This window comes from Scyliorhinus torazame, chromosome 16 (assembly GCF_047496885.1).
Source record: "Scyliorhinus torazame isolate Kashiwa2021f chromosome 16, sScyTor2.1, whole genome shotgun sequence".
In the NCBI taxonomy this organism is placed as follows: domain Eukaryota; kingdom Metazoa; phylum Chordata; class Chondrichthyes; order Carcharhiniformes; family Scyliorhinidae; genus Scyliorhinus; species Scyliorhinus torazame.
Window position 1 is genome coordinate 72,340,519 of NC_092722.1, and position 26,982 is coordinate 72,367,500.

The 26,982-nt window shown below is 53.3% G+C and overlaps 1 long non-coding RNA gene across 2 annotated transcripts in view; it reads left to right on the forward strand.

Moving 5' to 3' along the window:
* The first annotated feature begins 15,736 nt into the window (after positions 1-15,736).
* LOC140392869 (uncharacterized) overlaps positions 15,737-26,982 on the forward strand; it is a 75,553-nt gene continuing 64,307 nt past the window's right edge. Inside the window, exons 1-2 of one of the 2 annotated variants that reach the window (XR_011935442.1) lie at positions 15,737-16,384; positions 19,965-20,150. This is a non-coding gene — a long non-coding RNA (uncharacterized lncRNA). The remainder of the gene's footprint in view (positions 16,385-19,964; positions 20,151-26,982) is intronic. The other variant, XR_011935443.1, reaches the window with a different exon arrangement.

The window sequence follows — 26,982 nt, forward strand, 5'->3', positions numbered from 1 at the left end:
GTTGTTCATTCTTACTGATTGTGGTCTTTTGGTCAGAAAATCGAGGCTCCAGTTGCAGAGTGGGGAGCCAAGTCCTAGGTTTTGGAGCTTTGATATGAGCTTGGCTGGGATTATGGTGTTGAAGGCGGAGCTGTAGTCAATAAATAGGAGTCTAATGTAGGAGTCCTTGTTTTTGAGATGCTCTAGGAATGAGTGTAGGGCCAGGGAAATGGTGTCTGATGTGGACCGGTTGCAGCGGTATGCGAATTGCAGTGGAGCAAGGCGTTCTGGGAGTATGGAGGTGATGCGCTTCATGATCAACCTCTCGAAGCACTTCATTATGACTAGCGATAGCCTGGGCCTCCTTTCGACGGATGAGTGCCGAATTTCGGAGGCATGGAGGGTGCGGGGAAAGAATGCCACGGGCCTGCCTGGTTGAGGGTGGCGGCAAGGGCGACGTCCGATGCGTCGCTTTCTACTTGGAAAGGAAGTGTTTCGTCTACAGCGTGCATTCCAGCTTTGGCAATATCAGCTCTGATTCGGGGGAAAGCCTGTTGGGTCTTGGTCGTCAGGGGAAAAATGAGTGGACTGTATGAGTGGGCGGGCCTTGTCCGCATAGTTTGGGACCCACTGAGCGTAATACGAGAAGAACCCCAGGCAGCGTTTGAGGGCCTTGGGGCAGTGGGGGAAGGGGAGCTCCATGAGGGGGCACATGCGGTCGGGATCGGGCCCCAGAACACATAGCCGAGGATGGCTAAGTGGTTTGTATGGAACACAAACTTCTCCTTGTTATACCTGAGGTTGAGGAGAGTGGCGGTGCGGAGAAATTTAGCGAGGTTGGCGTCGTGGTCCTGCTGATCATGGCCGCAGATGGTCACATTGTCTAGGGACGGAAACGTGGCCCGCAAGCCGTACCAGTCGACCATTCGGTCCATCTCCCTTTAGAAGACCGAAACCCCATTGGTGACGCTGAAGGGGACCCCAAGGAAGTGATATAGCCGGCCGTCTGCCTCGAAGGCGGTGTATGGCCGCTCCGATTTACGGATGGGGAGCTGGTGGTAAGCGGATTTCAGGTCCACCGTTGAGAAGACCCGGCACTGTGCAATCTGGTTAACCATGTCAGATATGCGTGGGAGGGGGTACGCGTAGAGCTGCGTGTACCTGTTGATGGTCTGTCTGTAGTCCACGACCATTCGATGTTTCTCCCCAGACTTAACCACTACCACTTGAGCTCTCCAGGGGCTGTTGCTGGCCTCGATGACTCCCTCCTGAAGCAACCGCTGGACATCGGACCTGATGAAGGCCTTATCCTGGGTGCTGTACCGTCTGCTCCTGATGGTGACGGGTTTGCAATCTGGAGTTAGATTGGCAAAGAGGGAAGGAGGATTGACCTTTAGGGTCGCGAGGTCGCACACAGTGAGAAGTGGTAAGGGTCCGCCGAATTTAAGGGTCAGGCTCTGGAGGTTGCACTGAAAATCCAGGCCGAGGATAAGTGCAGCGCTGAGGTTAGGGAGGACGTAGAGGCGAAAACCGTGGAACTCTACGCCTTGGACTGTGAGCGTGACCGTGCAGTACCCCGGATCGCTACGCGATGGGATCCAGAGGCCAGGGAGATACTTTGATTGGTAGGGTGTACCTTAAGGGAGCAGCGCTTTACAGTATTTGGATGTACAAAGCTCTCGGTGCTCCCGGAGTCCAGTAGGCAGGAGGTCACATGGCCATTGACTTTCACGCTAGTGGATGCGTTGATCAGAATATGTGGTCTGGACTGGTCGATTGCCATGGATACGAGTCGGTGTTGATCGTTGGATAGCGAGGCGGCCGTTGAGTTGGGGTCCTGAAATGCCATTGGTCTCCATGTGCTGCGGGGTGGACAAGATGGCGGCGCCCGGAGGTCCTGGGGATCACAAAATGGCGGCGCCCATGGAACGCACATTGCGGGGGTGGAACAAGATGGCGGCGCCCATGAAACGCACGTGTTGTGCGGGTGAGAAGAGGGCGGCGCCCATTGCTCGCACATGACCTGGAGAGGAGGGGAGGATAGCCGGGCCCATTGTCCGTGACCGGGGGGGTGGGGGCGACCGCTGCCGCTGAGCAGGGCTGGCACACCGCTGCATAGTGACCCTTCTTCCCGCAGGGCTTACAAAGGGCAGCGCGGGCCGGGCAGCATTGGCAGGGGTGTCTTTGCTGGCTGCACAAATAGCATCGGGGCCCCCCGGAGATCACTGGCTGGTGCGTAGCGCAGGCGTATTGGGTGGGTAGCGCCCCCGCTGGGGCGGCTGCCTGTGGGGCCCATGATGTGTTGGAGGGGTTGGTCGCGCGGTTGGGGGCGTAGGACTGTACATTGCACAGGGCGACCATCATGGAAAGTGCTAGTGTTTTAGTCTCTGCGAGGTCGCGCGTGGCCCCTTCTAGGAGCCGCTGCCTGATAATATCAGACCCAATCCCAGTTACAAAAGCGTCCCTCATAAGGAGATCTGAGTGCTCCTTAGCTGTAACGTCCTGGCAGTCACAGTCCCGAACTAGTGGGATCAGGGCCCTCCAGAAGTCCTCGATTGACTCACCAGGTAGTTGAGTACGTGTGGTAGTATGCATTAGGGGTCATGTGGGACTGTGAAGCCATGATGTCATTGGCTGACAGATCCCGGGTCCTGGTTGGACGTTGACCTCTAGCTCCGCCCTGAAGGCAGAGTATAAGTACCTGGAGCCCTCCCCCGCAGGTAGTCTACTACTGAACTGCGGGGGAAACAGTCACGCTTAATAAAGCCTCATCGACTTCACTCTATTCGTCTCTCGGAGTCTTTGTGCGCTACAATTTATTAAGCGTGCCTAAAAAGGACTATGGAGCTCAGGATCATCCCGGAATGCCTGAGGATCAGCCCCCACGCAGTGAACGCGGCAGCAGCTTTCAAGCATTGGCAGACTTGTTTCGAGGCCTACCTCAGAACGGCCACCGGCCGGGTCACAGAAGACCAAAAACTACAGGTCTGCACTCGAGGTTAACCACGGAGATTTTCTCTTTCATCGAAGACGCAGAGGATTTCCAGACGGTGTTCGCAGCACTGAAAAGTCTCTATGTCCGCCCAGTAAACCAGATCTATGCTCGCTATCAACTCGCAACGAGACGGCAAAGTCCCGGAGAATCGATAGATGAATTCTACGCCGCGCTACTAATTTTGAGACGAGCCTGCAGCTGCCCGTCGGTGAACGCAAATGAACACACGGACATGTTAATGCGCGATGCTTTTGAGCCAGGTATGAACTCCTCCCAAATCCGCCAAAGACTTCTAGAAAAAGAGTCGCTAGGACTCTCAGAGGCACGGGCCCTAGCAGCCTCCCTAGACGTGGCCGCGCGTAATACCCACGCCTACGGCCCCGACCGCGCGGCAGCCCATTGGGCTCCGTACGTACCCGTCGCGACAAACCCCCCCCCCCCCCGGACACCCCACAGGCTTGCGCGGTCCAAACACCAAGTCGCACCGGGGGCGCCCGCTGCTATTTCTGCGGCCAGGCGAAACACCCCCGGCAACGCTGCCCGGCCCGCGCAGCGATCTGCAAGAGCTGCGGGAAAAAGGGCCATTTTGCGGTTGTGTGCCGGTCCCGCGAGGTCGCCGCTGTCCCGGGAGAACAGGGAGCCCTGCACGCCGCTTACGCTCCCCAACCCCCCCAGCGCCCCATGTACGACCCGCAGGCGCAGCCACTCTGGGTCCCGACCACCGCGGTCCCGGGAGAACAGGGAGCCCTGCACGCCGCTTACGCTCCCCAACCCGCCCCCCCCCCCCCCGCGCCCCATGTATGACCCGCCGGCGCTACCACTTTGGGTCCCGACCACCGCTCTCCCCGGAGAAGAGGGAGTTCTGCGCGTCTCTAACGCCCCCCAACCCCCCCCCCCCCCCGCGCCCCACGTATGACCCGCCGGCGCTACCAATTTGGGTCCCGACCACCGCTGTCCCCAGAGATGAGGGAGCCCCGCGCGTTCCTAACGCTCCCCAACCCCCCCAGCGCCCCATGTGCGACCCGCAGACGCAGCCATTTTGGGTCCCGGCCACCACGAGGGGAGGAAGGCCGCCGCCATCTTGTGACCCCCCAGCCATGTGCGATGCATGGGGGCAGCCATTTTGTTCATCCCCGATGCCATCTTGGATGGCAACAACGGACTCCAGTGTCGACGGCTCCACGGGGTTCGAAGAAGACACTCCACTACCACAACCACGTCTCGCTTCAATAACGCTGGACCAAGCTCGGCCCGGACACTCCAGACGACGACGACAACGGTGCTGATAAACGGGCACGAGACGCCATGCCTAGTCGACTCCGGGAGCACGGAGAGCTTTATCCACCCCGACACGGTAAGACGCTGTTCCTTGACCACCTATCCCAGCGCACAAAAGATTTCCCTAGCTGCAGGATCCCACTCCGTACAGATCAAAGGTTCCTGCATAGTTACCCTAACGGTGCAGGGGAGGGAGTTCAAAAACTACAGGCTCCATGTTCTTCCCAAACTCTGCGCCCCCACATTACTGGGATTAGACTTCCAGTGCAATCTACAGAGCCTTACCTTCAAATTCGGCGGCCCAATACCCCCACTCACTATCTGCGGCCTCGCAACCCTCAAGGTGCAACCCCCGTCCTTGTTTGCGAACCTCACCCCGGATTGCAAACCCGTCGCCACTAGGAGCAGACGGTACAGCGCCCAGGACCGGACCTTCATTCGGTCCGAAGTCCAGCGGCTACTAAAGGAAGGCATAATCCAGGCCAGCAATAGTCCCTGGAGAGCACAGGTGGTAGTAGTGAAGACAGGGGAGAAGCAAAGGATGGTCATAGACTATAGCCAGACCATCAACAGGTACACACAACTCGACGCGTATCCTCTCCCCCGCATATCCGACATGGTCAATCGGATTGCCCAATATAAAGTCTTCTCCACCGTGGACCTCAAGTCCGCCTACCATCAGCTCTCCATCCGCCCAAGTGACCGCAAGTACACAGCCTTCGAGGCAGACGGGCGATTATACCATTTCCTAAGGGTCCCATTTGGCGTCACAAACGGGGTCTCGGTCTTCCAACGAGAGATGGACCGAATGGTTGATCAACACGGGTTGCGGGCCACGTTCCCGTATCTCGACAATGTAACCATCTGCGGCCACGACCAGCAGGACCACGACGCCAACCTCCAAAAATTCCTCCAGACCGCTAAAGCCTTGAACCTCACGTACAACGAGGACAAGTGCGTTTTTAGCACCAACCGGCTAGCCATCCTGGGCTACGTAGTGCGCAATGGGATAATAGGCCCCGATCCCGAACGTATGCGCGCCCTCATGGAATTTCCCCTCCCGCACTGCCCAAAAGCCCTGAAACGCTGGCTGGGGTTCTTTTCATACTACGCCCAGTGGGTCCCCCAGTACGCAGACAAGGCCCGCCCCCTAATACAGACCACGACCTTCCCTCTGTCGACAGAGGCTTGCCAGGCCTTCAGCCGCATCAAAGCGGATATCACAAAGGCCACGATGCGCGCCATCGACGAGTCCCTCCCCTTCCAGGTCGAGAGCGACACCTCCGACGTAGCTCTAGCGGCCACCCTTAACCAAGCGGGCAGACCCGTGGCCTTTTTCTCCCGAACCCTCCACGCTTCAGAAATCCGCCACTCCTCAGTGGAAAAGGAAGCCCAAGCCATAGTGGAAGCTGTGCGACATTGGAGGCATTACCTGGCCGGCAGGAGATTCACTCTCCTCACCGACCAACAGTCGGTAGCCTTCATGTTCGATAATGCACAGCGGGGCAAAATCAAAAACGACAAGATCTTAAGGTGGAGGATCGAGCTCTCCACCTTCAACTACGAGATCTTGTATCGTCCCGGAAAGCTGAACGAGCCGTCCGATGCCCTATCCCGCGGCACATGTGCCAACGCACAAATTAACCGCCTCCAAACCCTCCACGAGGACCTCTGCCACCCGGGGGTCACTCGGTTTTTCCACTTTATCAAGTCCCGCAACCTCCCATACTCCTTAGAGGAGGTCCGTACAGTCACAAGGGAATGCCACATCTGCGCAGAGTGCAAACCGCATTTTTTCAGGCCGGATGGTGCGCACCTGAGGCTTCCCACCCCTTTGAACGCCTTAGTCTGGTCTTCAAAGGACCCCTCCCCTCCACCGACCGTAACATATACTTCCTTAATGTGGTGGACGAGTACTCCCGCTTCCCATTCGCCATCCCCTGTTCTGACATGACCGCAGCCACAGTCATTAAAGCCCTGAACACCATATTCACACTGTTCGGTTGCCCCGCATACGTCCACAGCGACAGGGGGTCCTCTCTCATGAGTGACGAGCTGCGCCAGTTCCTGCTCAGCAACGGGATAGCCTCGAGCAGGACGACCAGCTACAACCCCCGGGGGAACGGGCAAGTAGAGAGGGAGAACGGCACGGTCTGGAAGACCGTCCTACTGGCCCTACGGTCCAGGGACCTCCCAGTTTCCCGGTGGCAGGAGGTCCTTCCAGACGCCCTCCACTCCATCCGGTCACTACTGTGTACTAGCACTAATCAAACGCCTCATGAGCGCCTCCTTGTCTTCCCCAGGAAGTCCTCCTCTGGAACGTTGCTGCCGACCTGGCTGGCGGCCCCAGGACCCATCTTGCTCCGAAAGCACGTGCGGGCGCACAAGTCGGACCCGTTGGTCGAAAGGGTTCACCTCCTTCACGCGAACCCGCAGTACGCCTACGTGGAGTACCCCGACGACCGACAGGACACGGTCTCTCTGCGAGATCTGGCGCTCGCCGGCAACACACACACCACCCCGACACCAATCACCCAACCCCCCCCCTTCCTGCCACCGCCGCACCCCGCGACCGCCCCCTTCCCAGGAGGATCAGTCCTCCTCCCAGGCCCGACCAGGAATAAAGCCCAAGCTGAAACCGTAAGGCTCCCGGAGAAGACAACACCAGAACAAGTGCCACCACCACCGGGGCCGAGGCGATCGACACGGACGACCAGACCCCCCGACCGACTCGTGGCGTCGATCTAACAGTACAATGTGGACTTTTAACGAGAACATTTTGTCTTTTACTGACGATTGCTGTAAATAGTTGAAGCAAAAAAAAAAACCTTGTACATACTGTTATATTGAAAGTTTTCCTCCCAGGACCAGCCTTGTAAACCCTTACCACCATGCGAAGCATCACCCCGCCGGGTTCATTTTAACAAGGGGTGAATGTGGTAGTATGCATTAGGGGTCATGTGGGACTGTGAAGCCATGATGTCATTGGCTGACAGATCCCGGGTCCTGGTTGGACGTTGACCTCTAGCTCCGCCCTGAAGGCGGAGTATAAGTACCTGGAGCCCTCCCCCGCAGGTAGTCTACTACTGAACTGCGGGGGAAACAGTCACGCTTAATAAAGCCTCATCGACTTCACTCTATTCGTCTCTCGGAGTCTTTGTGCGTTGCGGGCGCGTGTCTGGCGAAGAGCGTGTTCGTCTTCTGCTCATAATTTTCTTTTTGTATCATGGCATCAGCGTAATTGGGCGCATCCTGGATCAGGGGGAAGACTTTAGAGCTGAGTCTGGAATACAATATTTGAATCTTCTGAGCCTCTGGAACAGGGGTCAGCGCCGCGTTGATATACGCTTCAAAACAAGCTAGCCAGTGCTGGAAGTCCTTTCTGGCGTCGCTTGAGTTTGGATCCAGCTGCAGTCGATCTGGTTTAATCTGGAGGTCCATCTTTTGAATCTGATACTAATAAATTGAGGCACGATCAATTTGGCTGGAGACGAAGTTGAATTCAAACTGAGGCTTTATTAGTATCTTGGGCGAAATTCTCCGTAATCGGTGCGGAATCCTCCGCACCTTGAGGGGCCGAGCCCTTACCTTGAGGGGCTAGGCCCACGCCGGACTGATTTCCGCCCCGCCAGCTGGTGGGAAAGGCCTTTGGTGCCCCGCCAGCTGGCGCGGAAATGACATTGCCGGGTGGCGCATGCGCGGGAGCGTCAGCGGCCGCTCACGGCATCCCCGCGCATGCGCAGTGGAGGGGGTCTCTTCCGCCTCCGCCGGTAAGAGAGGTGGTTTAATCGACGCCGGCGGGACAGGCATTCCAGCAGCGGGACTTCGGCCCATCTGGGCCGGAGAATCGCGGGGGGGGGCGGGGCCTGCCAAAACGGCGTGGCGCGGTTCCCAACCGGCGGGGGCGGGGTTCACGCCAGCCCCCAGCGATTCTCCGACCCGGCGGGGGTTGGGAGAATCCCGCCCCAGATGTGTGGCCTCCCACAGCAGCTGGCGAAATGGCTGCGAGCTGAAGGCCACGCATATTTATAACCTGGCTCCTGGGTGGAGCGAGCATGCAGGGGCCCAGGTGAACCTGTCGTGCAGGTTATACCGGACAACCCTTAATATAAGAACACAGTGGTTTACCACACTAATCCCATGCTGCCCCTGTCCTGTGAGTGTTTGATGGGGACAGTGTAGAGGGCGCTTTACTCTGTATCTAAGCCGGTGCTGTACCTTTCCTGGGAGGGTTATATGGTAGGGATGCAGTGGTATTTTGCTAATGTCACTGGAATGGTAATCCAGAGACCTGGGGTAAAGCTCTGAGTTCAACCAGGGCGAGATGGTGGAATTTGAATTCAATAAGTAAATCTCGAATTAAAAGCCCAATAATGTCCTTTAGGGAAGGAAATGAAAATGAAATGAAATGAAAATCGCTTATTGTCACAAGTAAGCTTCAAATGAAGTGACTGTGAAAAGCCCCTAGTCGCCACATTCCGGTGCCTGTTCGGGGAGGCGGGTACAGGAATTGAACCCTCGCTACTGTGGTGATATACATCACTGTAAGTACACAAAGGGTTAATGTACATACACTACACCTAGCTAGACACTAGAGGGAGCACCAGAGACATGACACACAGACAGTCAACCAATAGGTCAGTAAGATAGGACACGACCAATGGGCATTCACGATACACACAGAGGTGACACTACCACAGGAGGGCATTACACCAACCCATATAAAAGGACACATCATACATGCTCAGTCTCTTTCCAGTGGAGACACTCAGTGAGAACAGACACAGGGTTGATTGAACATCACTCCCACCACATGGATTGTAGCAGACTGGTTTGTCAGTCTAAGTAGCTATATCAGGATTAACAGTAGTGTCGAATCTGAGTAGGAGAATTATTAATAGTTTAATAAATGTGTTAAAGCTTTCTCCAAGTCTGAACCTTCCTTTGTCAGAGTGCATATCAAGGAAGCAGCTTATGCTACGACAAGAGCATAACAAAACAGCTACTGGCCTGCCTTGGTCTGCCTTAAAAGCCAGCTCTTTAGCCTTGTGCTAAACCAGCCCCTGGTCATCCTTACCCGGTCTGGCCGACATGTGACTCCAGATCCAGCAATGTGGTTGACTCTTAAAACACCCTCAGGGTTGGACAGTAAATGTTGGCTCAGCCAGCGACACCCACATCCCATAAACTAATAAAGAAAAAAAACGAAATGCTGCTTATCAATCTCGATAAGAGATGTGGACCTGTCAACATTGACGGCACAGTAGTTCACACTGCTGTCTCGCAGCGCTAGGGACCCGGGTTCATTTCTGGCCTTGGGTCACTGTCTGTGTGGAGTTTGCACGTTCTCCCAGTGTCTGCGTGGGTTTTTTCTGGGTGCTCCGGTTTCCTCCCACAGTCCAAAGTTGTGCAGGTTAGGTGGATTGGCCTTGCTAAATTGTCCCTTAGTGCCCAAAAGGTTAGGTAGCGTTACTGGGTTATGGGGATAGGATGGGGGTGTGGGCATAGGTAGGATACCTTTTTGGAGGGTTGGTACAGACTCAATAGGCTGAATGGCCTCCTTCTGCATTGAAGGGATTCTATGACTGTTCCATGAAATTACGCAAGATTCCGAACATTCTCAATTTCTCTATTCCAGGTAAAACCGGACAGGAAACAGCTGGAGGAAGGTGCTCAATAACTTCGATACATCTTGGCCTGGTCGCCCTCAATGTCTTAATCTTCACTTTGGCAATTGCTATCGGACTGAGGGTCCATGGTAGGAAAATGAGCCTCCCACTTTAACTGTGACAGACAGAGGAGGGAAGGCAGAGGCAGAACTGAACTCAGTTATTTACCCTCCCTCTGTCAGTAAGCAGAGGCATCTTAATCTTTGAAATAAGCTGTGACGTGATTTGCAAAACCATCTGTTTGTTATTTTTTTTAAATTTAGAGTACCCAATTATTTCTTTCCAACTAAGGGTCAATTTAGCACGGCAAATCCACCTAACCTGCACATATAGAACATATATATAGAACATACAGTGCAGAAGGTTGGCAAAAATGGGTCCAAAAGACACATTACACGTGTCATATACAAACGATAACACAATTATACAGTACTTCCTAGCTGGTGTTAGTTGCAGTTAGACAGAAGAGGCAATGCGATGCCGAACATATTGGAGATTAATGCAACTGTTGTCAGTGGGGATCGATAAAATTGTGTTGAAGTTAGTACTTGTGGTGGTATGTATTAGGGGTAATACGGTACACCAGGAATGCCGAGGAGCTATTGGAGGACAGATGCTGGATCCCGATTGGATCCTCCACCTACTGGGCTCCACCCAGATAGGAGGGGTATAAGAACCTGGGTTTAATCCCCGCAGCTGCATTCTGTCACTGAGCTGCTGGGGAACGTGTCTGAACAAGTCTGCTCAATAAAGCCTCGATTGAAGTTCTTTACGTCTCGCCTCGTGTGTGATCGATGGTGCTACAATTTATTGAGCAGACTTAAAAAGGAATATGAAGCTCCGGATCACCCCTGAGTGCCTGCGAATCAGCCCCCACGCAGCAAACGCAACATCCGCGTTTAAACACTGGCTGGTGTGTTTTGAGGGAGACCTCCGAACAGCCCCTGGCAGACCAACAGAAGACCAGAAGATGCAGGTCCTGCAATCTACTCACTCATCGAGGGCGCGGAAGAATTCCCAGAGGCGATCAACTTGCTGAAGGAGATCTACATTAAGCCCGTCAACCAGGTCTACGCACGCTACCAGCTCGCGACGAGACGACAAATCCCCGAGGAATCGCTAGACGATTTCTTCAACGCTCTAACGATCCTGGGACGAAACTGCAACTGCCCAGCGGCTACGGCGAACGAACATGCAGACCTCCTGATCAGAGACGCTTACATAGCAGGTTTGGCATCGTCGCAAATTCGCCAGAGACTTTTAGAGAAAGACTCTCTCGGAGTCTCACAGAGGTACGGGCCCTCGCAGCCTCCCTCGTCGTGGCCTCCCAAAACGCCCGCGCCTATGCCCCCGACCGCGCTGCAGCCCCTTGGGCTCTGTGGACCCCCGCCACGACAGACCCCCCCGGCAACCCCAACCCCTCCGCAAGCGTGCGCAGCCAGAATCCCAGACCACCCGGGGGGCCCCCGCTGCTACTTTTGCGGGCAGTCAAAACACCCCCGCCAGCGCTGCCCGGCCCACTTGGCCACCTGCAAAAGCTACGGTAAAAAGGGGCACTACGCAGCGGTGTGCCAGTCCCATGGGGTCGCCGCTATCTCCGGGGAACAAATGGGACCACGGGCTCAACCCCCCCAGCGACCCACGGGCGGCTAACGGACGCCGCCATTTTGGACCCCAGACACCACGAGGGGGGGATGGGCGCCACCATCTTCCTACCCACAGGCCGCGTGCGATCCATGGGAGCAGCCATTTTGTCCACCCCCGGCCCCATCTTGGCTGACAGGCAAGGACCCCGGCATGGACGGCTCCACACTGCCTGAAGACAACGATCTGATACCCCAACCACGTTTGGCATTGGTGACCCTCGACCAGTCGCGGCCCCGGACGCTCCAGACGACAACGACAAAGGTGCTGGTGAACGGCCACGAGATGCCATGTTTGATCGACTCTGGGAGCACGGAGAGTTTTATTCATCCGGACACGGTAAGACGCTGTTCCCTTGTAATTCGGCCAAGCACCCAAAAAAATTTCCTGGCGGCGGGGTCCCACTCCGTTGAAATCAAAGGGTTCTGCATCGCAAACCTAACGGTGCAGGGGAGAGAGTTCAAAAATTACCGGCTGTATGTCCTCCCCCATCTCTGCGCTCCCACCCTCCTGGGGTTGGACTTCCAATGCAACCTCCAGAGCATAACATTCAAATTTGGCGCCCCTATATCCCCACTGACTATCTACGGCCTCGTGACACTCAAGGTCGAACCGCCCTCCCTGTTTGCGAACCTCACCCCGGACTGCAAACCCGTCGCCACTAGGAGCAGACGGTACAGCACCCAGGACCGGACGTTTATCAGGTCCGAAGTCCAGCGGCTGTTGAAGGAAGGCATAATCCAGGCCAGCAATAGTCCCTGGAGAGCCCAGGTGGTAGTAGTGAAGACAGGGGAGAAGCAAAAGATGGTCGTAGACTACAGTCAGACCATCAACAGGTACACGCAGCTAGATGCGTACCCTCTCCCCCGCATATCCGACATGGTCAATCGGATTGCACAGTACAAGGTCTTCTCCACCGTTGTAGAGGGTGCCATCTCCGCTACTCCACTACTGGGCCGATATCTGGGGTTTGAATATCTGTGTGTGTCTCTCTCCAGCTGGCACTGAAACTTCAGAGGCCAGGGGATGTCGCACTGGGACACTTCCACTGAAGAGAGCACTGATTCAAGCCTGCCGTTTATTCCTAACCGACAGCCTGAGACTTATATCACACAGATCTCCAGACCCCTACCAATACCCAGGTGATTCTCTCTCTTGCCGGTGGTGCAACAGCCACCCGGTTCCTACTCCACTAGAGTAGCTTTCCCAAGAGAGAGAATAGGACACTGCTGTTTATTCCCTAACCAGCAGTCTGTCCTGAGTGAATCGCTCAAGATGACCCTCGATTCCTGAACCCGGAATTAAGGTGAGGAGTATTTTAACAATGACTTGGTCAGAGGTCGCTGGTGAAAGATTGAAGAATTTAAACGACTCCAATTGTCATCAAATCAAGGTTTATTGTAAAACCCAGGTCAAAATCATCAAACAGAAGAAACACAATACAATCTTATGCTCTAATATACACTATGTCTATTCAAAAGTAATCTAGCGGACACAACGAAAATTCTTATGCTTACACAGCTTTTAGCAATATCACAAGGCACAAAAACAAGTTCCCTTCCCCAAAGCCTCAACCACTATTAAAGTCAAGGGAGTTTCGTAAGCTGCTGCGGAGTACTTACGGTCACAGGCTGCAGAGGTCAAGTCAGGGGTGCAGAGGTCGAGTCACGAACGAAGAGACCCCCAATCGACAACACAGCCCCTTTTATATTGTTTTACCTGGCTTTGTCCTGTGGTCGGCCAGCCCCCTTTGCATTGAAAAAGGTAAGGTTTAAAGTTCCCGCTGGTCCTGCCCCCTTTGAGCCGGTCAGACCTGTCGAGATGGGAGTACCTCCCCTAGGTCCGCCTCCAGTCTGTTTTTTGAGATAACGAGGTTGAGCTCCCTTGAAGATTTTCAAAGACTTCCATCTGCTCTGGAGATCGCTGCTATGTTGATGGGGTGTTGATTGGATTCTGCTCTGGTGGAGGCCAGGTCATTTACATCTGCATGGGGCTATGACCATCCCATTGTCCTGCTTGCATGCAAGCCTCCTGTGTATTCCCGTGCCCCTTTGTCTGTGTTTTGATGTTATCTTGTTGTCTGGCTCCTTCTTCCTTGTAGCTCCTAGGGGGGTGTTTTGGAAATATTTATGTATTTATGTCCCTACTCAGCTCAGCGGGCCAAGCCTGCTGGGAAAACTGGTTCTGTTCCCTTGGCTGGAAAGTCGGTTTACAGTCTCTGAGTTTCTCCAAAAGGGCCGAATTGCCCGAAAACCTTACACCGTGGACCTTAAGTCCGCCTACCACCAGCTCCCCATTCGCCCCAGTGACCGCAGGTACACTGCCTTCGAAGCAGATGGGCGGCTATACCACTTCTTAAGGGTTCCATTCGGCGTCACGAACGGAGTCTCGGTCTTCCAACGAGAGATGGACCGAATGGTCGACCAGCACAGTTTACGGGCCACGTTCCCGTACCTCGACAACGTCACCATCTGCGGCCACAATCAGCAGGACCACGACGCCAACCTCCGCAAATTCCTCCAGACCGCTAACGCCCTCAACCTCACCTACAACGAGGAAAAATGCGTGTTTAGCACCGACCATCTAGCCATCCTTGGCTACGTAGTGTGTAATGGAGTGATAGGCCCCGACCCCGAACGCATGCGCCCCCTCATGGAGTTCCCTCTCCCCCACTGTACCAGAGCCCTGAAACGCTGCCTGGGCTTCTTTTCTTATTACGCCCAGTGGGTCCCCCAGTACGCAGACAAGGCCCGCCCATTAATCCATACACTACTTTTCCCCTGTCGACAGAGGCCCGCCAGGCCTTCAGCCGCATCAAAACGGATATCGCAAAGGCCACGATGCGCGCCATCGACGAGTCCCTCCCCTTCCAAGTCGAGAGCGACGCGTCCGACGTAGCTTTGGCGGCCACGCTCAACCAAGCAGGCAGACCCGTGGCCTTTTTCTCCCGGACCCTACACGCTTCGGAAATTCGCCACTCCTCAGTAGAAAAGGAGGCCCAAGCCATAGTGGAAGCTGTGCGACATTGGAGGCATTACCTAGCCGGTAGGAGGTTCACTCTCCTCACTGACCAACGGTCGGTAGCCTTCATGTTCGATAATGCACAGCGGGGCAAGATAAAAAACGACAAGATCCTGCAGTGGAGGATCGAACTCTCCACCTACAACTATGAGATCTTGTACCGTCCCGGAAAGCTGAACGAGCCGTCCGATGCCCTATCTCGCGGCACTTGTGCCAACGCACAAGTGGACCGTCTCCAAGCCCTCCACGAGGACCTCTGCCACCCTGGGGTCACTCTTTTCTACCACTTCATAAAGGCTCGCAACCTCCCTTACTCCATTGAGGACGTCCGAACAGTCACCAGGAACTGCCAAATCTGCGCAGAATGCAAACCGCATTTTTTCAGGCCAGATAGAGCGCACCTGATAAAGGCTTCCCGTCCCTTTGAAGGCCTCAGTTTGGATTTCAAAGGCCCCCTCCCCTCCACCGATCGCAACACGTCGTTGATGAATACTCCCGCTTCCCCTTCGCCATCCCCTGCCCCGACATGACCGCGGCCACGGTCATTAAAGCCCTCGGCACCATCTTTACCCTGTTCGGTTTCCCCGCCTACATCCATAGCGACAGGGGGTCCTCCTTCATGAGTGACGAGCTGCGTCAATTCCTGCTCAGCAAGGGCATAGCCTCGAGCAGGACGACCAGCTACAACCCCCGGGGGAACGGGCAGGTAGAGAGGGAGAACGGAACGGTCTGGAAGACCGTCCTACTGGCCCTACGGTCTAGGAGTCTCCCAACTTCCCGCTGGCAGGAAGTCCTCCCGGATGCCCTTCATTCTATCCGGTCCCTGCTGTGTACCACCACTAACCAAACGCCTCACGAGCGCCTCCTTGTCTTCTCTAGGAGGTCCGCTTCTGGAACGTCACTTCCGACCTGGCTGGCGGCCCCGGGACCCATCCTACTCCGGAAACATGTGCGGGCGCACAAATCAGACCCACTGGTGGAAAAGGTACATCTACTCCACGCAAACCCGCAGTACGCCTACGTGGCGTACCCAGACGGCCGACAGGACACGGTCTCTCTGCGGGACCTGGCGCCCGCCGGAGCTCCCCACCCCCCCCCCCCCCAACACAAATCACCTCCCACTCACTCCCGCCGGTGCACCCCACAGCCACCCCCTTCCCGGGGGGGTCGGTGCTCCTCCCAGGCCCGTCTAGGAGTAAGGAAACAGAAGGGGACAGCGCGATGCTCCCAGAGTCGACCGGACCCGAGCCAGCACCACCACCACCACCCGGGCTGAGACGATCGGAAAGGGCGATCAGAGCACCATCTCGACTCATCGAATCGACTTAAGATGTATATAATTCAGTGGCCCAGTAAAGCGGCATTGTTGTAAATAGTTAACACTGCAAATCGGGTAAAATGTGAATAATTCGGTGGCCCAGTAAAAGCGGCATGGTTGTATATAGTTCAATGGTTAAGGTACCGACCCTGTAAACCCCTACCACCATACCACCCAGCACCCCGCCGGGTTCCTTTTTAACAAGGGGAGAATGTGGTGGTATGTATTAGGGGTAATACGGTACACCAGGAATGCCGAGGAGCTATTGGAGGACAGATGCTGGATCCCGATTGGATCCTCCACCTACTGGGCTCCACCCAGATAGAGGGGTATAAGAACCTGGGTTTAATCCCCGCAGCTGCATTCTGTCACTGAGCTGCTGGGGGAACGTGTCTGAACAAGTCTGCTCAATAAAGCCTCGATTGAAGTTCTTTACGTCTCGCCTCGTGTGTGATCGATGGTGCTACAGTACTAAAGGAGGTAACTTCATGACTTCCGCTTGTGACCATGGAGTGATTGATCACATAAAGGGCTGTTCCTGTTCAAAGTCACAGAAAAGGGTTCTTTTTACCCACATCCGGGGGGAATTTTGATGAAAAGGCGTAGGTGAATGTTAGAGGAGTAGTTTACCCCTGGAACGGTAGGTCTTCTGATCACCGGACCCGGCAGAAAACAGTGAGAGATTTGGCTGGAAAGTTGAAACAGACTTGTGCTTCACAGAAAGTCTCTTCCAGCATGCAGGCGGGGGAGGGGCAAGGTGTAAGGCCCCAGATACAGGAACTGATGACTTTTATCAAGGAGGACTTCCGTAAACAGGGGAAAGAAATGCATGAGGATCATGCAAAAACCATTGCAGAAGCTGTGGCTCAGTGCGGTAGGCAGCAGTGCTAACCACTGCACCATCATGCTGCCCTTATGTTAAAGTGATTTGCAGCAAACTCTCTTTAGGGCAGTATTAGAGCTATAGTTTACTCATTCAAACCCGGGATAGATTCTCAGAGCGTTATACACACACACAGACTGATGATAACAAGGTAGGAGAGAGGAGATTTGACACCTTTTTAACAAGTTACCACAGATATGGATATATTGGGGGCAGCACGGTAGCATTGTGGATAGCACAATTGCTTTAGAGCTCCAGGGTCCCAGGTTCGATTCCGGCTTGGGTCACTGTCTGTGCGGAGTCTGCACATCCTCCCCGTGTGTGCGTGGGTTTCCTCCAGGTGCTCCGCTTCCTCCCACAGTCCAAAGATGTGCAGGTTAGGTGGATTGGCCGTGATAAATTGCTCTTAGTGTCCAAAATTGCCCTTAGTGTTGGGTGGGGTTACTGGGTTATGGGGGTAGGGTGGAGGTGTTGACCTTGGGTGGGGTGCTCTTTCCAAGAGCCGGTGCAGACTCGATGGGCTGAATGGCCTCCTTCTGCACTGTAAATTCTATGTAATATCTGACGTGAGTAACAGAGGCCAGAATCTCAGAGCCCAGTGAGGACACCTTCACGGGTGAGTTACTGTTCAGGTTGGATGAGTCAGCTGAAACAGGATTCACAGAATTAGTGTAAAGTTGATGGGGACACAGCGAGATGAGGTTGCTCAACACCAACAAGAGTGAGGGAATTGATTTTGTTGAGTAAAAGATATTGGGAATTAACAGAAGATACCGCAAAAATGTTTGAATCATATCACATGTAGCTGCCATTTGTTGGCAGGATTCAAAGAATAAATATACAAAAAAGTAGTTAGATTTCAACATTTTATGATTTATTTCATGGCTTAAGGACAGTAACACTCTGATATATCCCACACCCCTCACTGTAACACTCTGATATACCCCACACCCCTCACTGTGACACTCTGATACACCCCACACCCCTCACTGTAACACTCTGATATATCCCACACTCTCACTGTAACACTCTGATATACCCCACACCCCTCACTGTAAACACTCTGATATATCCCACACCCCTCACTGTAACACTCTGATATATCCCACACCCCTCACTGTAACACACTGATATATCCCACACCCCTCACTGTAACACTCTGATATATCCCACACCCCTCACTATAACACTCTGATATATCCCACACCCCTCACTGTAACACTGATATATCCCACACCCCTCACTATAACACTCTGATATATCGCACACCCCTCACTGTAACTCTCTGATATACCCCACACCCCTCATTGTAACACTCTGATATATCCCACACTCCTCACTGTAACTCTCTGATATACCCCACACCCCTCATTGTAACACTCTGATATATCTCACACCCTTCCCTGTAACACTCTGATATATCTCACACCCTTCCCTGTAACACTCTGATATATCCCACACTCTCACTGTAACTCTCTGATATATCCCACACCCCTCACTGTAACACTCTGATATACCCCACACCCCTCACTGTAACTCTCTGATATATCTCACACCCTTCCCTGTAACATTCTGATACACCCACACACCTCACTGTAACACATTGATATACCCACACCCCTCACTGTAACTCTCTGATATACCCCACACCCCTCATTGTAACACTCTGATATATCCCACACTCCTCACTGTAACTCTCTGATATACCCCACACCCCTCATTGTAACACTCTGATATATCTCACACCCTTCCCTGTAACACTCTGATATATCTCACACCCTTCCCTGTAACACTCTGATATATCCCACACTCTCACTGTAACTCTCTGATATACCCCACACCCCTCACTGTAACTCTCTGATATATCCCACACCCCTCACTGTAACACTCTGATATATCCCACACCCTTCCCTGTAACACTCTGATATATCTCACACCCTTCCCTGTAACACTCTGATATATCTCACACCCCTCACTGTAACACTCTGATATACCCCACACCCCTCACTGTAACTCTCTGATATATCTCACACCCCTCACTGTAACACTCTGATATACCCCACACCCCTCACTGTAACTCTCTGATATATCTCACACCCTTCCCTGTAACACTCTGATACACCCACACACCTCACTGTAACACACTGATATACCCCACACCCCTCACTGTAACACTCTGATATACCCCACACCCCTCACTGTAACTCTCTGATATATCTCACACCCCTCACTGTAACACTCTGATATACCCCACACCCCTCACTGTAACTCTCTGATATATCTCACACCCTTCCCTGTAACACTCTGATACACCCACACACTTCATTGTAACACACTGATATACCCCACACCCCTCACTGTAACACTCTGATATACCCCACACCCCTCACTGTAACTCTCTGATATATCTCACACCCTTCCCTGTAACACTCTGATACACCCACACACCTCACTGTAACACACTGATATATCCCACACCCCTCACTGTAACACTCTGATATACCCCACACCCCTCACTGTAACTCTCTGATATATCTCACACCCTTCCCTGTAACACTCTGATACACCCACAACCCTCACTGTAACACACTGATATACCCCACACCCCTCACTGTAACACTCTGATATACCCCACACCCCTCACTGTAACTCTCTGATATATCTCACACCCCTCACTGTAACACTCTGATATACCCCACACCCCTCACTGTAACTCTCTGATATATCTCACACCCTTCCCTGTAACACTCTGATACACCCACACACTTCATTGTAACACACTGATATACCCCACACCCCTCACTGTAACACTCTGATATACCCCACACCCCTCACTGTAACTCTCTGATATATCTCACACCCTTCCCTGTAACATTCTGATACACCCACACATCTCACTGTAACACACTGATATACCCACACCCCTCACTGTAACTCTCTGATATATCTCACACCCTTCCCTGTAACATTCTGATATACCCCACACCCCTCACTGTAACACTCTGATATACCCCACACCCCTCACTGTAACACTCTGATATATCCCACACCCCTCTCTGTGACACACTGATATACTCCACACACCTCACTGTAACACTCTGATATACCCCACACCCCTCATTGTGACACTCTGATATATCCTACATTCTTCTCTCTCCCTCTTTCTCCATCCCTCAGTTCTGCTATCGAACCAGAAGTTAGACGCGTGTCAAAATGCAATCGAACGCCAGTTGAACAGGACATTTGCTGAGTCTCTGTGGAACCAGACAATGCTGAAGGGAAAGTTCCAGAATGTGTCCGCGACTCTTGCCCAAAACAGCGAGAGGGTAAACATGCTCTGCAATACCTTCCGAATCTTACCAGGTGCGTACAAGCTAACAGTTCCCCTTTTCCCAATGCACCTCCCACAGTTTGTTCCTTTCTGGGATTCCGGACACCCTGTTTCTCCCCAACTGCCTCTCAAAGCTGTTACGTAGAGACCTTTTTTTCTAAAATTCATAATAGCCCTAATATCGTCTCTGAGCAGCCACCCATGGAGATAAATGTGTTTTCGCTTCCCTCCTTCCTAAGGGCAACCTCAACATTTTTGGGGTGTTCTAATTTCCTGGCAATCATCCCATCGGAATCCTGAAATAGGATGAACTCAGAGGGTTCGTTTATTTGGGCACACTCCAACACTGGCGAAGGGTTGCAAATTTGCCTGCTGCTCGGCTAACACAATAAAAGACAGCGGATGGGGGAGGGGATGAATAGAGAATGTAAGAGATACAGGGTAAAGACCCCAGTGAAAATAATTACTGTTTCTTGCCAGTCCAAAGTTCAGTATCAAAAATCCAATGGTGTATGATGCACGATCAATGACCACTAAAACGAGGTTGTAGTCCAACTGAAGGCTTTAATAAGCTAGATGTTTCCCCCAGCAGCTCAGGTACAGAATGAGGGCTGCTGGGTTCTTATACCCCGCCTAGCAGGGCGGAGCTATCATACATTCTAACCAATAGAAAGCATACAGTTTCCACCAATGGTGCTTTAGCCTATCAGGTACCGTAATACCTATAATACCACATTCACCCCCTGTTAAAAAAAGAGTCCGGCGGGGGTGGTGGCCTGAAACTACAAATCATGGCAACGTGGTATAATTAGTTATGGAGGTACCGTAATACCTCCGTACAGTGTTTAATAACTATTTACAATTCTGATAGCTATGTACATTTGATGGTTTATATTTACAGTTTACAATTAAAATGAAGCAATCAGTCGATCGGGGGCCCTGGTCGTCCTCTGCGATCGTCGGAGCTTCGGTGGTGACTCTGGTAGAGGCTCGGGCGTCTGTGACTCCGGGAGCGTGGCTTCGATCTCCATGGCAGCTTCGGCACCCCTCGACGGCGCTGGTGGGGAAAACAGTTGACCTGGGAAGGGAGCGCCTGCGGGGGGCGCCGGTGGGTGGGGGGGGGCCTAGACGGGGCCGGAGGAAGGACCGATCCGCCTGTAAGATGCTGCGGTGGAGGGGAGGGTGGGACTGGTGGCTGGGATGTGCGTGGGGTTCCAACAGGCGCCAGGTCCCGTAGGGAGACCGTATCTTGTCGGCCGTCGGGATACGCCACATAGGCGTACTGGGGGTTAGCAGATGGACCCTCTCGACGAACGGGTCTGACTTGTGCGCCCGAACGTATTTTCGGAGCAGGATGGTCCGGGTGCTGCCAGCCAGGTCGGGAGCGAGGTCCCAGAGGAGGACTTCCTAGGGAAGACAAGGAGATGTTCGTGGGGTGTCTGATTGGTGGTTGTACAAAGCAGTGACCGGATGGAGTGGAGGGCATCCGGGAGGACTTCCTGCCAGCGGGAGACTGGGAGGTTCCTGGACCGTAGGACCAGTAGGACGGTCTTCCAGACCGTTCCGTTCTCCCTCTCTACCTGTCCGTTACCCCGGGGGCTGTAACTGGTTGTCCTGCTCGAGGCGATCCCCTTGCTGAGCAGGAATTGACGCAGTTCGTCGCTCATAAAGGAGGACCCCCTATCACTGTGTATGTAAGCGGGGAACCCAAATAGTGCAAAGATGCTATGGAGGGCCTTGATGACGGTGGTTGCGGTCATGTCGGGGCAGGGGATGGCAAATGGGAACTGGGAGTATTCGTCAATCACGTTCAGGAAGTACGTGTTGCCGTCGGTGGAGGGGAGGGGGCCCTTGAAGTCCTTGCTGATGCGTTCAAAGGGACGGGAAGCCATTATCAGGTCGGTAGAAGTGCGCAGATTTGGCAGTCCCTGGTGACTGTCCTGACCTCCTCGATGGAGTAGGGCAGGTTGCGGGTCTTGACAAAATGGAAAAAGCGAGTGACCCCCGGGTGGCAGAGGTCCTCATGGAGGGCTCGGAGGCGGTCCACTTGTGCGGTGGCACATGTGCCGCGGGACAGGGCGTCACGAGGCTTGTTTAGCTTCCCGGGGTGATACAAGATCTCGTAGTTGTAGGTGGAGAGTTCGATCCTCCACCGCAAGATCTTGTCGTTTTTTATCTTGCCCCGCTGTGCATTATCAAACATGAAAGCAACCGACCGTTGGTCCGTGAGGAAAGTGAATCTCCTGCTGGCCAGGTAATGCCTCCATTGTCAGGAATAAAAGAATGACTAGGGTAAGAGTAGGGCCAGGCAAGGACAGTAGCGGGAAGTTGTGCGTGGAGTCCATGGAGATTGGAGAGGTGCTAAATGAATATTTTTCGTCAGTATTCACACAGGAAAAAGATAATGTTGTCGAGGAGAATGCTGAGATTCAGGCTACTAGACTAGAAGGGCTTGAGGTTCACAAGGAGGAGGTGTTAGCAATTCTGGAAAGTGGGCCGGATGGGATTTATCCGAGGATTCTCTGGGAATCTAGGGAGGAGATTGCTGAGCCTTTGGCTTTGATCTTTCGTTCATCTTTGTCTACAGGAATAGTGCCAGAAGACTGGAGGATAGCAAATGTTGTCCCCTTGTTCAAGAAGGGAAGTAGAGACAACCCCGGTAACTATAGACCAGTGAGCCTTACTTCTGTTGTTGGCAAAATCTTGGAAAGGTTTAGAAGAGATAGGATGTATAATCATCTGGAAAGGAATAATTTGATTTGAGATAGTCAACACGGTTTTGTGAAGGGTAGGTCGTGCCTCACAAACCTTCTTGAGTTCTTTGAGAAGGTGACCAAACAGGTGGATGAGGGTAAAGCAGTTTATGTGGTGTATATAGAACATAGAACATAGAACGATACAGCGCAGTACAGGCCCTTCGGCCCACGATGTTGCACCGAAACAAAAGCCATCTAACCTACACTATGCCATTATCATCCATATGTTTATCCAATAAACTTTTAAATGCCCTCAATGTTGGCGAGTTCACTACTGTAGCAGGTAGGGCATTCCACGGCCTCACTACTCTTTGCGTAAAGAACCTACCTCTGACCTCTGTCCTATATCTATTACCCCTCAGTTTAAAGCTATGTCCCCTCGTGCCAGCCATTTCCATCCACGGGAGAAGGCTCTCACTGTCCACCCTATCTAACCCCCTGATCATTTTGTATGCCTCTATTAAGTCTCATCTTAATCTTCTTCTCTCCAACGAAAACAACCTCAAGTCCATCAGCCTTTCCTCATAAGATTTTCCCTCCATACCAGGCAACATCCTGGTAAACCTCCTCTGCACCCGCTCCAAAGCCTCCACGTCCTTCCTATAATGCGGTGACCAGAACTGGACGCAATACTCCAAATGCGGCCGTACCAGAGTTCTGTACAGCTGCAACATGACCTCCTGACTCCGGAACTCAATCCCTCTACCAATAAAGGCCAACACTCCATAGGCCTTCTTCACAACCCTATCAACCTGGGTGACAACTTTCAGGGATCTATGTACATGGGACACCTAGATCCCTCTGCTCATCCACACTTCCAAGAACTTTACCATTAGCCAAATATTCTGCATTCCTGTTATTCCTTCCAAAGTGAATCACCTCACACTTCTCTACATTAAACTCCTTTTGCCACCTCTCAGCCCAGCTCTGCAGCTTATCTATATCCCTCTGTAACCTGCTACATCCTTCCACACTATCGACAACACCACCGACTTTAGTATCGTCTGCAAATTTACTCACCCACCCTTCTGCGCCTTCCTCTAGGTCATTGATAAAAATGACAAACAGCAACGGCCCCAGAACAGATCCTTGTGGTACTCCACTTGTAACTGAAATGGATTTCAGTAAAGCGTTTGATAAGGTTCCCCATGGTAGGCTACTGCAGAAAATACGGAGGCATGGGATTCAGGGTGATTTAGTAGTTTGGATCAGAAATTGGCTAGCTGGAAGAAGACAAAGGGTGGTGGTTGATGGGAAATGTTCAGACTGGAGTCAGTTACTAGTGGTGTACCACAAGGACCTGTTTTGGGGCCACGGCTGTTTGTCATTTTTATAAATGCCCTGGAGGAGGGCGTAGAAGGATGGGTGAGTAAAGTTGCAGATGACACTAAAGTCGGTGGAGTTGTGGACAGTGCGGAAGGATGTTACAAGTTACAGAGGGACATATATAAGCTGCAGCGCTGGGCTAAGAGGTGGCAAATGGAGTTTAATGCAGAAAAGTGTGAGGTGATTCATTTTGGAAGGAATAACAGAAAGACAGAGTACTGGGCTATGGTAAGATTCTTGGCAGTGTGGATGAGCAGAGAGATCTCGGTGTCCATGTACATAGATCCCTGAAAGTTGCCACCCAGGTTGAGAGGGTTGTTAAGAAGGCGTACGGTGTGTTAGCTTTTATTGGTAGAAGGATTGAGTTTCGGAGCCATGAGGTCATGTTGCAGCTGTACAAAACTCTGGTGCGGCCGCATTTGGAGTATTGCGTGCAATTCTGGTTGCGGCATTATAGGGAGGATGTGGAAGCATTGGAAAGGGTGCAGAGGAGATTTACCAGAATGTTGCCTGGTATGGAGGGAAGATCTTGGGCGAAATTCTCCCCAAACGGCGCGATGTCCGCCGACTGGCGCCCAAAACGGTGCCAATCAGACGGGCATTGCGCCGCCCCAAAGGTGCGGAATGCTCCACATCTTTGGGGGCCGAGCCCCAACATTGAGGGGCTAGGCCGGCGCCGGAGGGATTTCCGCCCCGCCAGCTGGCGGAAACGGCGTTTGTTGCCCCGCCCGCTGGCGCGGAAATGACATCTCCGGGCGGTGCATGCGCGGGAGTGTTTGCGGCCGCTGACAGTTTCCCGCGCATGCGCAGTGGAGGGAGTCTCTTCCGCCTCCGCCATGGTGGAGGCCGTGGCGGAGGCAGAAGGGAAACAGTGCCCCCACGGCACAGGCCCGCCCGCGGATCGGTGGGCCCCGATCGCGGGCCAGGCCACCGTGGGGGCACCCCCAGGGGTCAGATCGCCCCGCGCCCCCCAGGACCCCGGAGCCCGCCCACGGCGCCTTGTCCCGCCGGTAAATAGCTACTCTAATTTACGCCGGCGGGACAGGCAATTTATTGGCGGGACTTCGGCCCATCCGGGCCAGAGAATCGAGCGGGGGGGCCCGCCAGCCGGCGCGGCCCGAATCCCGCTCCCGCCTAATCTCCGGTACCGGAGACTTCGGCAACCTGCGGGGCGGGATTCACGGCGGCCAACGGCCATTCTCCAACCCGCTGGGGGGTCGGAGAATGACGCCCCTTATGAGGAAAGGCTGAGGGACTTGAGGCTGTTTTCGTTGGAGAGCAGAAGGTTAAGAGGTGACTTAATTGAGGCATACAAGATGATCAGAGGATTGGATAGGGTGGACAGTGAGAGCCTTTTTCCTTGGATGGTGATGTCTAGCACGAGGGAACATAGCTTTAAATTGAGGGGAGATAGATATAGGACAGATGTCAGAGGTAGTTTCTTTACTCAGAGAGTAGTAAGGGCGTGGAATGCCCTGCCTGCAACAGTAGTGGACTCGCCAACACTAAGGGCATTCAAATGGTCATTAGATAAACATATGGATGATAAGGGAATAGTGTAGATGGGCTTTAGAGTGGTTCACAGGTCGGCGCAACATCGAAGGCCGAAGGGCCTGTATTGCGCTATAATGTTCTATGTTCTAATGTCGCACAGCTTCTACTATGGCCTGGGCCCCCTTTTCGACTGAGTGGCGGATTTCGGAAGCATGGAGGGTACGGGAGAAGAAGGCCACAGGTCTGCCCGCTTCGTTGAGGGTGGACGCCAGAGCTACGTCGGACGCATCGCTCTCGACCTGGAAGGGGAGGGACTAGTCGATGGCGTGCATCGTGGCCTTTGCAATGTCTGCTTTGATGCGGCTGAAGGCCTGGCGGGCCTCTATCGACAGGGGAAAAGCTGTGGATTGGATCAGGGGACGGGCCTTGTCCGCGTAGTTGGGGACTCACTGGGCATAGTAGCTAAAAAACCCGAGGCAACGTTTCAGGGCCTTGGAGCAGTGAGGGAGGGGTACGCCATAAGGCGGCGCATGCGTTCAGGGTCGGGGCCTATAACTCCATTTCGCACTACGTAGCCGAAAATGGCTAGACGGTCGGTGCTAAACACGCATTTATCCTTGTTGTATGTAAGGTGAAGGATTTTAGCGGTCTGGAGAAATTTTCGGAGATTGGAGTCGTGGTCCTGCTGATCGTGGCCGCAGATGGTGACATTATCGAGATACGGGAATGTAGCCCGTAAACCGTACCGGCCAACCATTCGGTCCATCTTGCGCTGGAAGACCGAGACCCTATTGGTGACACCGAAGGGAACCCTTAAGAAGTGATAGAGCCGCCCATCTGCCTCGAAGGCAGTGTATTTGCGGTCACTAGTACGGAGGGGTAGCTGATGGTAGGCGGACTTGAGATCCACCGTGGAGAAGACCTTATAATGCGCGATCCTGTTTACCAGGTCGGATATGCGGGGGAGAGGGTACGCGTCCAACTGCGTAAACCTGTTGATGAGTCTGACTGTAGTCGATGACCATCCTATGCTTCTCCCCGGTCTTTACTACTTGAGCTCTCCAGGGACTGTTGCTGTCTTCAATGACCCCTTCCCTCAAAAGCCTTTGGACCTCTGACCTAATAAAGGTCCGGTCCTGGGCACTGTAGCGTCTGCTCCTGGTGGCGACGGGTTTGCAATCCGGGGTGAGGTTCGCAAACAGGGAAGGCGGTTTGACCTTAAGGGTCGCGAAGCCGCCGAACTGGAAGGTCAGACTTTGAAGGTTACACTGGAAGTCTAAACCCAGGA